Source organism: Oncorhynchus mykiss, chromosome 18 (genome assembly GCF_013265735.2).
Source record: "Oncorhynchus mykiss isolate Arlee chromosome 18, USDA_OmykA_1.1, whole genome shotgun sequence".
NCBI lineage: Eukaryota > Metazoa > Chordata > Actinopteri > Salmoniformes > Salmonidae > Oncorhynchus > Oncorhynchus mykiss.
Window position 1 is genome coordinate 32,615,887 of NC_048582.1, and position 17,356 is coordinate 32,633,242.

At 43.9% G+C, this 17,356-nt stretch overlaps 1 long non-coding RNA gene across 1 annotated transcript in view; it reads left to right on the top strand.

The window, feature by feature from the left end:
• LOC118941135 overlaps window positions 1-17,356 on the top strand; it is an 85,604-nt gene that overhangs the window by 41,931 nt on the left and 26,317 nt on the right. The window contains exon 3 of the long non-coding RNA XR_005037433.1: window positions 7,466-7,539. This is a non-coding gene — a long non-coding RNA (uncharacterized LOC118941135). The remainder of the gene's footprint in view (window positions 1-7,465; window positions 7,540-17,356) is intronic.

Below are 17,356 nucleotides of genomic sequence, written 5' to 3' on the forward strand. Positions count from 1 at the left end.
CTGGTAGTCAGTCAGTCAGTCAGGGTTTACATCCCAAATGGCACCCTATTCCCTATATAGTGCACTAATTTTGACCAGGGCCCATAGGACTTTGGTCAAAAGTTGTGCTCTATGTAGGGAATACAGTGCTATTTGGGACATCAGGGATATATGCAGGGCTGTGGCACCGTCTAACTAACGATCTTAATTTGAGCACGTTAGAAACCAGCAGATATCTGCAGGGCCTCAATTTTAATTGGGTCACTGAGATATTTAAACTGCATTTGACTCTTAATTGCTTTTTGTGGCTCTTTTAAGAAAAGTATAGCAGTAGCTAGCCTATGCAATATGGCAGCCTGACCAGTTACACACCAAGGCTGCTTCCCAAATGGCATCCTATTCCCTTTATAGTTCAATACTTTTGACAAGAGCTCATAGAAATGAGTACAAAAGTAATATCACTACTTATGTCCAGGGCCCATAGGGCTCTGCTCAAAAGTAGTATACTACATATGAAATAGGGAGATGTATCTAATTCGAGAAGTATCCCAAACCAAACTGCACAGTCAGGCCCTTGGTGATGCCCAGACATGTCCTAAGCTGTTGCTTTGTTGCCCCTGGTAACGGTCCCCATGGGGATGGAACATGTGCCCAGTCTGATTCTTGTCTCCAAGTGTCCGGTCCACTCAGTCTCACTATGTGCTGATGCTTTAAGAAAAGAAAGACGTTTGCAGACAGAACAGAAATCCAAGAAGCCTCAAGTCACGGGCTACGTTTTGGCCTCTGTGCTCCTGTAGCAGTGCACAGAGATTTGGAGCAAAGGAAGTAAATCATTCACACTGAGAAGTTGACTTCATGAAGATTGGAGGAAGCTCTGACATGTAACACAATTACTGCATGGTCTGAGAACCATGATGTTTCAACCACATTTTGGACCATGTTTGCAAGTGCATTTGTGTCCATGTGTGCCAGTGCTTGAGAGAAATAGTAAAGTCAAAATGTGAGAGGTTTAGATGATGAATTAGGAAGAGTTTGGTCAACAGAAGTATGCTTTCCTTGAATGCTGACCATGTGTGTGCAGATGTGTGAATGTGCTGGTTTACCTGTCACTGATGTGTTGGTTGGTCAGCAAAAAAGTGTCTACCTCTGACCCATCATAGTGGTGGCTCAAGGGTGCAGGATGAGTGGACACACACACACACACCTCTGTAGGCTTGCTGACTGGATGGAATTTTCTGTAATTGCAGCAAACGGGCCCCTGCGAGGCACCGGTTTCTCCTTTACGTGGCAGATGGTCCGGCACTCTGCTGTTGCATCAGGTAACCATGACAACCACCTCCCTCCCCAGCAGCTAGCTTCAGGGCCATGTCTCCTTATAGAGATCAATAGTCTCCATAGTGTCTGTAGCAAGCAAGAGCCTCCTCTACATTGTCTAAGGAGGGAGAGAATGGCGTTTTGTCAGGGCACCATAGCTGCTGTTATGTAATTACATTCAGGCAGCGGATAGGGAAAGACAAGGCACTGCTGATGATATACAGCAACAACGCCAGCTTTAGAATGATTTCATTGTGCTCAACTGGTTTATCTTTAACACCAGTTTTTGTAACATTAGATTTCCTCCCTTAACTCACAGGACTTACAAGCCAGTAAATGAATGTTCTGTGAAGGAGCTGTGTCTCCTATTGATCTTAAGCTGATAAACAGTCAAGAGGTTTCCTTTTCTCACAATTACGTCAATGGCACATAGATCAGCGTGCACAATTGTTTCCACTGTTCTCAGAAATGTGTGATTGTGTCTCCCACCTCGGTCTTGTAATAATACCATCCATCCTGTAGTTTATCTCTTACTTGTGTTCTTGATGCACTATTGCTGCTCATGTAAATGTGATGTTTTGAGATCAGTAGAAGAAGAAGAACACTTTATTGTCCATTAACTTGCAGAGAACGAAAATGTGTCTTAATGCTCACTTCCCAACCCCCCGAGTCCAACTAAGCGTATCATAGGTATCATATGAATTGGTACACTCAGTGTCATGACTGTCCACGAGAATCCAAATAGGTCAGATCAGGTTTGGAAGGAATAACTTCAATCAGACCCCCTCTTACCCGTAGGGTGGAGGAAAGAACTAGTGGGGATTAACAACTCACGTCCTGTTATAAATCAAGGGAGAAAATTCAGGCTCTCCATCTCCAAATGCACTAAAGGAATGTGCTTTGTCTCAACAGACCTTTTTCCCGTTGAAACTCTAACACGTTCAAAAGCATCTACTGGAACAATATAGAATGTGGGGAATGGTCAGAGGCGATCTATTAAGCACTAATATAATTTGGTTTGTTATTTTGTGATGTCAAGAAAAATGTTATAAATGCAATACTGTAACTTGGAAAGCATACCCACTACATATATAAAGTTTCCATACTATGTGTTGTGCATGTAATATGAAAATTATGAAAGTGTTTTGTTAAGAGACTTCTTGGTTCACCCATCCCGTTAGCGGGATCATTTTCGTCAACATCCGCTGAATTGCAGAGCGCCAAATTCAAATTAAATTACTAAAAATATTGAATTTTCTTGGAATCACAAGTGCAATATAGCAAAACACAGCTTAGCTTGTTATTAATCCACCTGGCGTGTCGGATTTCAAAAAAGATCTACAGCAAAAGCAAACCAAGCGTTCGTGAGGACATCTCTCTCAGCAGACAAAACATTACAAACAGCTAGCAGCAAAGTAGATTGGTCACGAAAGTCAGAAAAGCAATAAAATGAATCGCTTTGATGATCTTCGGATTTTTGCACTCACGAGACTCCCAGTTACACAATAAATGTTCCTTTTATTCGATAAAGATTATTTTATATCCAAAAACCTACATTTGGTTGGCGCGTTTTGTTCAGTAATCTATAGGCTCGAGCGGTCACGATGGGGCCGACGAAAAATTCCAAATAGTATCCGTAAAGTTTGTAGAAACATGTCAAACGTTTTTTATAATCAATCCTCAGGTTGTTTTTACAATAAATAATCGATAATATTTCAACCGGACCGTACCTTTTTCAATAGGCGAGAGAGAGAAAATGTCTGCTCCAAGCTGTTGGCGCATGCAAAACTCTGCTGGCACCCAGCCATCCACTGACGCGATGTGATCGTTCTCACTCATTTTTTAAGAATAAAGGGCTGAAACTATGTCTAAAGACTGTTCACACCATGTGGAAGCCATAGGGAAAGGAATATGGTTGATATCCCTTTAAATGGAGGGAAGGCATGCAATGGAACAGGGAGTTTTCAAAACAAGAGGCACTTCCTTGTTGGATTTTCCTCAGGTTTTCGCCTGCAATATCAGCTATGTTATACGCACAGACAATATTTTGACGGTTTTTGAAAGTTTACTGTGTTTTCTATCCTAATCCGGCAATTATATGCATATTCTAGCTTCTGGGCCTGAGAAATAGGCAGTTTCATTTGGGTACGTTTTTCATCCAAACATCAAAGTACTGCCCCCGACACTCAACAGGTTAAGGGAGGGGTGTGATTTGATAAGCTATAAGAGATAATTGTTTTATATAACTTTGCACAGTGAGTAGTCACCGCCCCAGAGTGAGGGGCAAAAGGTATAAAGGAAAAAACACATTAGACCAGAAAATGCGTGAATCAGCAGCTGCACTTTTAAAATGGTTTGAACTTTGAATCTCAACACGAGGTGGACAATCACTGGTACGGCTGATTAGCTGTCCTAATTAAAGTATCTTAGAAAGCTAGTAGGACCATCCTGTTACTCTACTCAAACCATCTTATTATGCTACTCTCATCACCGAACTGGGGAACCATCGATACGGCTGGCTAGCCTATCTTCAAAGAAGCATCTTCAAGAGCGAATGGAAGGAAAATCAACTATGTTGTTCTGTTCAAGACTACACGACAAGTCACCAAATACCAGACAACTACAAAGAAGGACAACAGTAGAAGAGTTGTTGGAACCATTTCGGACAATCAGAGACAAGCGTGCCGCAAAAAGGACCAACCTCCTTTCAAAGGCTGCCATGTTCACCAAGAGATCCCCAGCGAACTCAGGCATTTCACGTAAATACATTCATGATTTCTTACTCAAAGTGTGTGGCGGTTTGTGTGCAAAATGTATGGTTACTGTAGGTGAAAGTAGTTTCTGAATATACCAATGTTAAGTGTCTCTGTCCCTCTCCCTCTCCATCTCTTCTTTAACTTCATTGGGATAAGGGGCAGCATTTTCACTTTTGGATTAAATGTGTGCCCAGAGTAAACTGCCTGCTACTCAGTCCCATATGCTAATATATGCATATTATTCGTAGTATTGGATAGAAACCACTCAGAAGTTTCTAAGACTGTTTAAATGATGTCTGTGAGTGTAACAAAACTCATATGGCAGGCAAAAACCCGAGAACAAAATCCACCAGGAAGTGGTAAATCTGAGGTTGGTTGTTTTTCAACTCAGCCTCTATTGAAGCTACAGTGGGATATTGGTCATCTTGCACTTCCTAAGGCTTCTTCTAGATGTCAATAGTCTTTAGAACGTTGTTTCAGGCTTCTACTGTGAAGGGGGGCTGAATGAGAGGGGAATGAGTCAGAGGTCTGCCAGTAGCCACGAGCTCGTGATGCGCGGTCATGTGAAAGTTACCTCGCTCACCTTTGCTTTTCTACAAAGGAATTCTCCGGTTGGGACATTATTGAAGATTTATGTTAAAAACATCCTAAAGATTGATTCTATACTTCGTTTGATATGTTTCTACGACCAGTAATATAACTGTTTGGACTTTTCGTCTGACCTTTCCGCTGGATTTGCACGCGCGTTTGGATTTGATTACCAAACGCCCTAACAAAAGGAGGTATATGGACATAAATGATGAACTTTATCGAACAAATCAAACATTTATTGTGGAACTGGGATTCCTGGGAGTGCATTCTGATGAAGATCATCAAAGGTAAGTGAATATTTGTAATGGGGCGGTAGGATAGCCGGGTAGCCTAGTGGTTAGAGTGTTGGACTAGTAACCAAAAGGTTGCAAGTTCAAATCCGAGAGGAGACAAGGTATCTGTCGTTCTGCCCCTGAACAGGCAGTTAACCCACTAGGCCGTCATTGAAAATAAGAATTTGTTCTTAACTGACTTGCCTAGTTAAATGAAGGTAAAATAAAAAAATAAAAAATAATGCTATTTCTGACTAATGTTGACTACACAACATGGCTGATATTTCATTGGCTGTTTTGGGCTCTGAGCGCCGTACTCAGATTATTGCATGGAATACTTTTTCCGTAAAGTTTTTTTAAAAATCTGACACAGCGGTTGCATTAAGGAAAAGTTTATTTAAAGTTCCATGTATAATAGTTGTATCTATTATCAATGTTTATGATTAATATTTCTGTGAATTGATGTGGCTCTCTGCAAAATCACCGCATGTTGTGGAACTACTAAACATAACACGCTAATGTAAAATGAGATTTTTTGGATATAAATATGCACTTTATCAAACAAAACATACACGTGTTGTGTAACATGAAGTCATATGAGTGTCATCTGATGGAGATCATCAAAGGTTAGTGATTAATTGTATCTATATTTCTGCTTTTTGTGACTCCTGTCTTTGGCTGGAAAAATGGCTGTGTTTTTCTGTGACTTGGTGGTGACCTGACATAATCGTTTGTGGAGCTTTCGCTGTAAAGCCTTTTTGAAATCAAGATTAACGAGAATTGTATCTTTAAAATGGTGCCTAATACTTGTATGTTTGAGAAAATGATTTATGAGATTTCTGTTGTTTGAATTTTGCACCCTGCAATTTCACTGGCTGTTGGAGAGGGGTTCCGCCCGTTCCCAGACAGGTTAACAAGCGGCCATGTTGTTGTCATTCCGCTAGGGACCTGTTTTCAGCGTATTAAGTCTCCAGTCAATAACCGATGCAGAGTGTGTATGTTTATCCTGTGTTCCCATTTAATTAGCTAGTAAATAAATAATTAAACCAGTTTGTGTAGTACTGAATCATAAGTAAGGCTTGGGTTTTTGCAGATGCAAGGTTATGACTGTTCAGAATGATGGTATGATACGAGGTTATGACTAATATGTTGACTCTTTATAGATGTAATAGGCAGTGGTGTAAAGTACTTAAGAAAAAATACTTAAGTATTACTTAAGTAGTTTTTTGGGGTATCTGTACTTTACTTTACTATTTATATTTTTGACTACTTTTACTTTACTTCACTATATTCCTTAAGAAAATATTGTACTTTTACTCCATACATTTTCCTTGACACCCAAAAGTACTCATTACATTTTAAATGCTTAGCAGGACAGGAAAATAGTCAAATTCACGCACTTATCAACCGAACATCCCTGGTCATCCCTACTGTCTCTAATCTGGCGGACTCACTAAACACACATGCTTTGTTTGTAAATGATGTCTGAGTGTTGGAGTGTGCCCCTGGCTTTCCGTAAAGAAAATGGTTTGCTTAATATGAGGAATTTGAATATACAGTGTATATATTTTTTTGATACTTAAGTATATTTTAAACCAAATACTTTTAGACTTTTACTCAAGTAGAATTTTACTGGGTGACTTTTACTTTAGTCATTTTCTATTAAGGTATATTTACTTTTACTCAAGTATGACAGTTGGGTACTTTTCCACCACTGGAGATTGGTAAAGACCTTTTAGAGTTTATTTCAGGAGATGATAACTCTTTAAAGAACCGCTCTCGTGGTGCCCCGTATCCTGACAAATTAATTGTTACATGATTCATTTAACCGGGTAAAAATTCAACATAATTAGTTAAATAGATAAATAAGTCTTCAGATGAATGTTAAAGTCAAGTCACGACATCAGTAAAGGTCACTGTAATATAATATAGGTATAATCAACTCAAAGGTGTGTACTTCCTTAAAGTGCCAGAGGGAGGCAGTGCCACACCTTACAATGGCCTGAAGTGTCAAATAGTATCTCTAATGTTGATTTGAATATTCAATCATCAATCACTTATTCTCCCATTCATTAGCTCAGGTTATTAGATTGCTGCTATGCATTAGTTTTTAAATCATGGGTCTTTGTCTGGTTAGTGCAGAGTATCAAGCACATTGCCTCACGAGGTTATGGAGGATTTGTCAATGACAGACAGAGCTCATAACCATTTCATAGTATATTCTCCCTATGTTTTACTTTCTCACTATTTCTCCCTCCATCTCTTTAAGGTAAGCAAAGTTGATTATTGAATTCAAATATATGAAGCCAAAGTCATATGATAAACTACAGGCTAGATAAATAAAGTTGAACCTTTATTAGAATTTGAGCATGTTTGTAAGCTGGCTAGCTAATTTAGCTAGCTAAACAGAAAAGGTTAGGCTACTTTAGTTTGCCACTTTACAAGCTAGCAAGCTGACTCCTTAAAATACTTTTTTTAGTTATAGGATATGCCAAATAGAGCTACAGACCCAGCCTGACATTGGAAATTAGGTAATTGCATCTTGTTTTTCAGTATTTCAGTGTGGAGTCGATTAATGGGACTATGTTTCATGAAGCCACTAGAAGACTGTTGCTGACTGAGAGGAGGTATGTATACATTATTTCTTATGAATGATGTATAGTAAGTCTTGGTGATTCAATAGCCTAGTTAATCATTACATTACTTTTAACACACTAAACATTTTTTTAAAAAACGGAATTGATCTGACAAGTGGAGGGCTACAGGGTTCATATCCTCAAAACATTCACCCACCGTTGGGCCGTTGAGCAAGGTCTTTAACCCCAAAACATCAGCATCCAGGGTCGCTGCACTGCAGCTTCAATCTGTGCTCATCTCAACTGTATGTGTCAGGTCTGCTGTTTTGGGGTTTAGAAACAGAGCAGAAGGCATGTTTTTTTTGGTTCGCTGTAACTAATGGACAAAGTTGTATTGTTGTTACGGGGTGCGTGAATGAGGACCCAAAAGCGAATCAACTTAAACAGAGCTTCTTTAATTACCAAACATAGGTAGGCTCAGATGGACCGGCAGATTCTGACAGGACAGGACAAGGTTACAGCAAACATGATGACAGTCTGGTTCAGGCATGAATGACACAAACAAACAAGAATCCGACAAGGACAGGAGCAGAAACAGAGAGAGATATAGGGACCTAATCAGAGGGAAAAAGGGAACAGGTGGGGAACGGGGTGAATGGGTAGTTAGAGGAGACAAGGGACAGCTGGGGGAAAGCGGGGGAGAAAAGGTAACCTAACACGACCAGCAGAGGGAGACAGGGTGAAGGGAAAGGACAGAGACAAGACAACATGACAGTACATGACAGTACCCCCCCACTCACCGAGCGCCTCCTGGCGCACTCGAGGAGGAAACCTGGCGGCAACGGAGGAAATCATCAATCAGCGCACGGTCCAGCACGTCCCGAGAGGGAACCCAACTCCTCTCCTCAGGACCGTACCCCTCCCAGTCAACTAGGTACTGATGACCACGGCCCCGAGGACGCATGTCCAAGATTTTACGGACCCTGTAGATAGGTGCGCCCTCGACAAGGATGGGGGGGGGGGGGGGGAAGACGAGCGGGGGCGCGAAGAACGGGCTTAACACAGGAGACATGGAAGACCGGGTGGACGCGACGAAGATATCGCGGGAGAAGAAGTCGCACTGCGACAGGATTAATGACCTGAGAGATACGGAATGGACCAATGAACCGCGGGGTCAACTTGCGAGAAGCCGTCTTAAGGGGAAGGTTCTGAGTGGAGAGCCAAACTCTCTGACCGCGACAATATCTAGGGCTCTTCGTTCTACGCTTATTAGCAGCTCTCACAGTCTGCGCCCTATAACGGCAAAGTGCAGACCTGACCCTCTTCCAGGTGCGCTCGCAACGTTGGACAAAAGCCTGAGCGGAGGGGACGCTGGACTCGGCGAACTGAGATGAGAACAACGGAGGCTGGTACCCGAGGCTACTCTGAAAAGGAGATAGCCCGGTCGCAGACGAAGGAAGCGAGTTGTGGGCGTATTCTGCCCAGGGGAGCTGTTCTGACCAAGACGCAGGGTTGCGAAAAGAAAGACTGCGTAAGATGCGACCAATAGTCTGATTGGCCCGTTCTGCTTGACCGTTAGACTGGGGGTGAAAGCCGGAAGAGAGACTGACGGAAGCCCCAATCAAACGGCAAAACTCCCTCCAAAATTGAGACGTGAATTGCGGACCTCTGTCCGAAACGACGTCTGACGGAAGGCCATGAATTCTGAAAACATTCTCGATGATGATTTGTGCCGTCTCTTTAGCAGAAGGAAGCTTAGCAAGGGGAATGAAATGAGCCGCCTTAGAGAACCTATCGACAACCGTAAGAATAACAGTCTTCCCCGCTGACGAAGGCAGTCCGGTGACAAAATCTAAGGCGATGTGAGACCACGGTCGAGAGGGAATAGGAAGCGGCCTGAGACGGCCGGCAGGAGGAGAGTTACCGGACTTAGTCTGCGCGCAGACCGAACAAGCAGCCACGAAACGACGCGTGTCATGCTCCCGGGTGGGCCACCAGAAACGCTGGCGAATGGAAGCAAGCGTACCCCGAACGCCAGGGTGGCCGGCTAACTTGGCAGAGTGAGCCCACTGAAGAACGGCCAGACGAGTAGGAACGGGAACGAAAAGAAGGTTCCTAGGACAAGCGCGCGAGTTTGAGAGAGTGCTTGCTTTACCTGCCTCTCAATTCCCCAGACAGTCAACCCGACAACACGCCCCTCAGGGAGAATCCCCTCGGGGTCAGTGGAGGCTACTGAAGAACTGAAGAGACGAGACAAAGCATCAGGCTTGGTGTTCTTAGAGCCCGGACGATAAGAAATCACGAACTCGAAACGAGCGAAAAACAGCGCCCAACGCGCCTGACGCGCATTAAGTCGTTTGGCAGAACGGATGTACTCAAGGTTCCTATGGTCAGTCCAAACGACAAAAGGAACGGTCGCCCCCTCCAACCACTGTCGCCATTCGCCTAGGGCTAACCGGATGGCGAGCAGTTCGCGGTTACCCACATCATAGTTACGTTCCGACGGCGACAGGCGATGAGAAAAATACGCGCATGGGTGGACCTTGTCGTCAGAGAGGGAGCGCTGAGAAAGGATGGCTCCCACTCCCACCTCTGACGCGTCAACCTCGACAACGAACTGTCTAGAGACGTCAGGTGTAACAAGGATAGGAGCGGATGTAAAACGATTCTTGAGGAGATCAAAAGCTCCCTGGGCGGAAACGGACCACTTAAAGCACGTCTTGACAGAAGTAAGGGCTGTGAGAGGAGCTGCCACCTGACCGAAATTACGGATGAAACGACGATAGAAGTTCGCGAAGCCGAGAAAGCGCTGCAGCTCGACGCGTGACTTAGGGACGGGCCAATCAATGACAGCTTGGACCTTAGCGGGATCCATCTTAATGCCTTCAGCGGAAATAACAGAACCGAGAAATGTGACGGAGGAGGCATGAAACGTGCACTTCTCAGCCTTCACAAAAAGACAATTCTCTAAAAGGCGCTGGAGGACACGTCGAACGTGCTGAACATGAATCTGGAGTGACGGTGAAAAAATCAGGATATCGTCAAGGTAAACGAAAACAAAGATGTTCAGCATGTCTCTCAGGACATCATTGACTAATGCCTGAAAGACAGCTGGAGCGTTAGCGAGGCCGAAAGGAAGAACCCGGTATTCAAAGTGCCCTAACGGAGTGTTAAACGCCGTCTTCCACTCGTCCCCCTCCCTGATGCGCACGAGATGGTAAGCGTTACGAAGGTCCAACTTAGTGAAAAACCTGGCTCCCTGCAGGATCTCGAAGGCTGAAGACATAAGAGGAAGCGGATAACGATTCTTCACTGTTATGTCATTCAGCCCTCGATAATCTATGCAGGGGCGCAGAGACCCGTCCTTCTTCTTGACAAAAAAAAACCCCGCTCCGGCGGGAGAGGAGGAGGGGACTATGGTACCGGCGTCAAGAGCTACAGACAAATAATCTTCGAGAGCCTTACGTTCGGGAGCCGACAGAGAGTATAGTCTACCCCGGGGGGGGGTGGTTCCCGGAAGGAGATCAATACTACAATCATACGACCGGTGTGGAGGAAGAGAGGTGGCCCTGGACCGACTGAACACCGTGCGCAGATCGTGATATTCCTCCGGCACCCCTGTCAAATCACCAGGCTCCTCCTGTGAAGAAGAGACAGAGGAAACAGGAGGGATAGCAGACATTAAACATTTCACATGACAAGAGACGTTCCAGGAGAGGATAGAATTACTAGACCAATTAATGGAAGGATTATGACAAACTAGCCAGGGATGGCCCAAAACAACAGGTGTAAAAGGTGAACGAAAAATTAAAAAAGAAATGGTTTCACTATGATTACCAGAAACAGTGAGGGTTAAAGGTAGCGTCTCACGCTGAATCCTGGGGAGAGGACTACCATCCAGGGCGAACAAGGCCGTGGGCTCCTTTAACTGTCTGAGAGGAATGTCATGTTCCCGAGCCCAGGTCTCGTCCATAAAACAGCCCTCCGCCCCAGAGTCTATTAAGGCACTGCAGGAAGCTGACGAACCGGTCCAGCGTAGATGGACCGACAAGGTAGTGCAGGATCTTGAAGGAGAGACAGGAGTAGTAGCGCTCACCAGTAGCCCTCCGCTTACTGACGAGCTCTGGCCTTTTACTGGACATGAAGTGACAAAATGACCAGCGGAACCGCAATAGAGACAGAGGCGGTTGGTGATTCTCCGTTCCCTCTCCTTAGTCGAGATGCGGATACCTCCCAGCTGCATGGGCTCAGCACCCGAGCCGGCAGAGGAAGACGGTAGTGATGCGGAGAGGGAGGCGACGGAGAGCGCGAGCTCCTTTCCACGAGCTCGGTGACGAAGATCAACCCGTCGCTCAATGCGAATAGCGAGTTCAATCAAGGAATCCACGCTGGAAGGAACCTCCCGGGAGAGAATCTCATCCTTTACCTCTGCGCGGAAACCCTCCAGAAGACGAGCGAGCAAGGCCGGCTCGTTCCAGCCACTGGAGACAGCAAGAGTGCGAAACTCAATAGAGTAGTCTGTTATGGATCGATTGCCTTGACATAGGGAAGACAGGGCCCTGGAAGCCTCCTCCCCAAAAACAGATCGATCAAAAACCCGTATCATCTCCTCCTTAAAGTCTTGATACTGGTTAATACACTCAGCCCTTGCCTCCCAGATTGCCGTGCCCCACTCACGAGCCCGTCCAATAAGGAGAGATATGACGTAGGCGACACGAGCAGTGCTCCTGGAGTAAGTGTTGGGCTGGAGAGAAAACACAATATCACACTGGGTGAGGAACGAGCGGCATTCAGTGGGCTCCCCAGAGTAACACGGCGGGTTATTGATTCTGGGCTCCGGAGATTCGAAAGCCCTGGAAGTGGCCGGTGGATCGAGGCGGAGATGGTGAACCTGTTCTGTGAGGTTGGAGACTTGGGTGGCCAGGGTCTCAACGGCATGTCGAGCAGCAGACAATTCCTGCTTGTGTCTGCCTAGCATCGCTCCCTGGATCTCGACGGCTGAGTGGAGAGGATCCGAAGTCGCTGGGTCCATTCTTGGTCGGATTCTTCTGTTACGGGGTGCGTGAATGAGGACCCAAAAGCGAATCAACTTAAACAGAGCTTCTTTAATTACCAAACATAGGTAGGCTCAGATGGACCGGCAGATTCTGACAGGACAGGACAAGGTTACAGCAAACATGATGACAGTCTGGTTCAGGCATGAATGACACAAACAAACAAGAATCCGACAAGGACAGGAGCAGAAACAGAGAGAGATATAGGGACCTAATCAGAGGGAAAAAGGGAACAGGTGGGGAACGGGGTGAATGGGTAGTTAGAGGAGACAAGGGACAGCTGGGGGAAAGCGGGGGAGAAAAGGTAACCTAACACGACCAGCAGAGGGAGACAGGGTGAAGGGAAAGGACAGAGACAAGACAACATGACAGTACATGACAATTGTATTTTATTGTAAAGAAGTCAGCCAGAGTTGACATGGGCCATCATTCAAACAAAGAGATGTCAGCCAGAGTTGACGTTGGCACATTTCAAAATTATGTTTGCATAAAATTACAATAAATTCTAAATACTATGCAGGTATTCTTTTGTCCATGATTGAATTGTTTATTAAATTAAATTCTTAGCAAAAAATATGGCTATTTAATAGTAGTAGACATCCATTCATAAATGGCACCATGCAAGGTTCTGTGTGGAACCATTTTGTTTCAGTGAAGAAAAACCTCTAGGGTTCTGATCAAAGAACCCTATAAAAGGGTTCTATAACTTTTAGGGGTTCCATATATGAAGAAAGCGATGGAACACTTTTTAGTTCTATAAGGAACCTTTTTTTCTAAGAGTGCACATGTCTGCTGCATAGAGAAAAGAGAGCAGGACAAAATGAGATTTGATCAGTCATGGAAATAAAAGTGGTGAAAACATGTTGGCTCACTATTTAAAAAGAAGATGGAAAACAAGGTATAGAAGAAGCTATAGAACAAGCTATAGAACAATAAAAAATAATAATCTTGACTTGGAGTCAAAGTATCGATATGGTGTATACATTTATACAGCACACAAATTCAACCTATCTCCGTGTACACCATTTTCACAGCGATGAGCGTGAACACCTTTTCCCCCTTCACTCACACATTCACACTACGGGACAAGTTTGTCAAATAAACCTCAGCCCCCAAGCAGCTTCACAGAAAGAGGCCTTTTGATAAAGCTATCTCCAGTTTGGTGCTGGTAGATGGATGAGCTCTCCGTCTCTAATGGCCAGATTAAGATGCTCGGAGTTGGATGATGAATCCTGCTGATTGCACCTTCTGCAGTCAATCCTCTTCTCTACTTTCCTCTCAGCGGCAGGCAGCCACTGCATGCTGGGAGGAAAATTACTGCAGTGGACTCCAATCTCCTGGTCTGTGTGGTGTGAGCAGCTAACACTGACCCTAGCCGTCCAGGGCAGAGCTGCTTAACAGTTCTTACTGTACCCACCGATCAATAGTGGATTTAGGGAATTACTGGGGCTATCGTATCATTTCTTGCACCCTGCGCATTCATAAATGTTCCTCTGAATGCAAGATCCGTTTCTGCTGGGGGAAATCAATAGCCGTCCGGTAGGCCAGCTGTTGGATTTGTATTACTTCTGAAATCAGATCACAAGTCTCTGCTGCTGCGAGATACTGGGGAGAGAAGCAAAAGGCAACATTTAGACTAGTTAGTTCATAAAAGTAACATGTTTCCCACCCTTCACTTAAAAGGAAAATGCATTAAATTTCATGCAAATGGAAATGGATTGAGCTGGACCAACTAGAACCTATGACTGATGCTAGCCACCAAGTTCAATTTAGAAACTAGGTCATTAGGATTTTGACCTTTGTAGCAGCAATGCTTAGCTTTTTTTCACTGGATGAGGAATTGGAAAAGGGCTGACGGTGGGACAACATTTGGCCATGAGGAGTCCTACTCGTCCCGCCTCTCAGAAGGATGATCGTCCCCTGTGAGCTGCACACTAATTTGCCAGTCATCCGTGTCCAGACCCTCATCTTGCCAATGTCGGGATGAAAGAAGCACCCACCGGTTCTGTGCGTGTCAGGAGTACAGGGAGACGGCCTTAGTGCGAAATGTCAGCGTTTTGCCTCTGAAGCTGGACTCATCAAAGGGGGATTAGTGTCCAACTCGTGGCCTCGGCAGGACGAGGAGGCCGGACTGACGGGGTAATCTCTCTGCATCAGGACTGCCCAAATGGCACGCTATTCCCTATTGTCTGGTCAAAAGTAGTGCACTATGTAGGGAATAGGGTGCCATTTGGGACGCAGCCCAGGAGTGATGGGCCGTGTTGAGGGGACTCTGGTGGCCCTAGCTGCCCCACACACCTCAACCGCCATCTTTCCCCGGGACTTGAGGCTTATTCAATGACAGGTTTTACTTCTCGGGTCTCACTGGGGTCAATATCATTAGATATTAGGACATAATTATCTCCCTTCCCCTGGCCTACTTAATGCTGTTTGGTAAAAAACATAATTATTTATTTATATATAAAAAAAATACAAGTTTTGTAATGTTGACCTCAGATGTATCCTCAACATTAAGTATGTACTGTGCCTTTGGAAAGTTTTCAGACCCCTTGACTTTATCCACATTTTTTATGTTACACCCTCAATTAAAATGGATAATATAACAAAAAAATCATCAATCTACACACAGTACCTCATAATGACAAAGCGAAAACAGGTTTTTAGCCATTTTTGCAAAAAACAATAACACAGAAATATCTTATTTACATAAGTATTCAGACGCTTTGCTATGAGACTTGAAATTGAGCTCAGGTGCATCCTGTCTCCATTTATCATTCTTGAGATGTTTCTGCTTTGTCATTATGGGGTGTAGATTGATGAGGAAAAAAAACAATTGAATCAATTCTAGAATAAGGCTGTAACGTAACAAAATGTGGAAAAAGTCAAGGGGTCTGAATTCTTTCTGAAGGCACTGCATGTGTTCTAACCAGGCTCCTCTTAGCTAATCCTATATTGATGTGATTACAATTTTCTATGGACCACTTACAATTCCAAAGTTTGTTTGTTGTTTCAAAGCATCTTTATGTGAATTAATCATTCCCATACTGTAATTACATAAAGATATTGTCGATCGACTATTCCCAAACTGAGGCGCCGTCGGGGCTACGCTAAATGAAAATGTGACTCACGTTTTCAAACAGTCCATTTCGATTTTCCAACAGGGCTATACATTTGGGTGAGGTTTTCTCACCTGAGTAGTCTCATTTCACTGCCAAAAATCAAATTAAACCATCTAGTGTTCAGCGAAATAACAACAATGTCAAATACAGGTAGCCTAGTCAAATAATTAACATCCAATCACATTAAACGTTGCTCTCTCGAGGGAATTCCACTAACGGTCCGTATGTAGCCAAATGTAGCTGCTGCTCATTCAGTTTGCTCGTAAATTGATAAATGGTTAAAAAAAAGTACCTCTTACATCCATAGACGCATCAAATCAAATGTTAGTCACATGCGCCGAATATAACAGGTGTATGCTTACTTACAGTGAAATGCTTACTTACAAGCCCCTAACAAAAATGCAGTTTAAAACATACAGCAGTAAAATAACAATAGCTAGACTATATACAGAGGGGTACCGGTACAGAGTCTATGTGCGGGGGCACCGGTTAGTCGAGGTAATTGAGGTAATATGTACATGTAGGTAGAGTTAAAGTGACTATGCATAGATTATAAACAGAGTAGCCGCAACATATAAGACGACTCTGAGTATCCCTATATGAGAACAACATTTGGGTTTTCACTTATATTGGGACTAGTGCCTTTCCTCAGCCACTGTGTGTTGTATCTCACACCTCGATGAAACATGCCAATTTGAAAAATAAACCACAGGAGTTTTCAGCAAGAATTAAGATGACTTTCAAGTAGTAAGACGTATAAAAGCAACAAATATCATGAATAAGAAGGGGCTAGAAGTGTCTTATATAGTGAGCTACCGAGTGGCTAGGACAGGCAAGCCCCATACTATTGTGGAGGACATAATTCTTCCTGCTGCCGCAGATATGTCTGGGACAATGCTGGGGGAAGGGCCCAAAAACTATACATGTTAGTTGTGAACCCAAGTGCAGACTCAGTTACCTCCTCCCTGTCTCCTCATCTAAGGTATTTACAGTGCCTTGCGAAAGTATTCGGCCCCCTTGAACTTTGCGACCTTTTGCCACATTTCAGGCTTCAAACATAAAGATATAAAACTGTATTTTTTTGTGAAGAATCAACAACAAGTGGGACACAATCATGAAGTGGAACGACATTTATTGGATATTTCAAACTTTTTTAACAAATCAAAAACTGAAAAATTGGGCGTGCAAAATTATTCAGCCCCCTTAAGTTAATACTTTGTAGCGCCACCTTTTGCTGCGATTACAGCTGTAAGTCGCTTGGGGTATGTCTCTATCAGTTTTGCACATCGAGAGACTAACATTTTTTCCCATTCCTCCTTGCAAAACAGCTTCGAGCTCAGTGAGGTTGGATGGAGAGCATTTGTGAACAGCAGTTTTCAGTTCTTTCCACAGATTCTCGATTGGATTCAGGTCTGGACTTTGACTTGGCCATTCTAACACCTGGATATGTTTATTTTTGAACCATTCCATTGTAGATTTTGCTTTATGTTTTGGATCATTGTCTTGTTGGAAGACAAATCTCCGTCCCAGGCTCAGGTCTTTTGCAGACTCCATCAGGTTTTCTTCCAGAATGGTCCTGTATTTGGCTCCATCCATCTTCCCATCAATTTTAACCATCTTCCCTGTCCCTGCTGAAGAAAAGCAGGCCCAAACCATGATGCTGCCACCACCATGTTTGACAGTGGGGATGGTGTG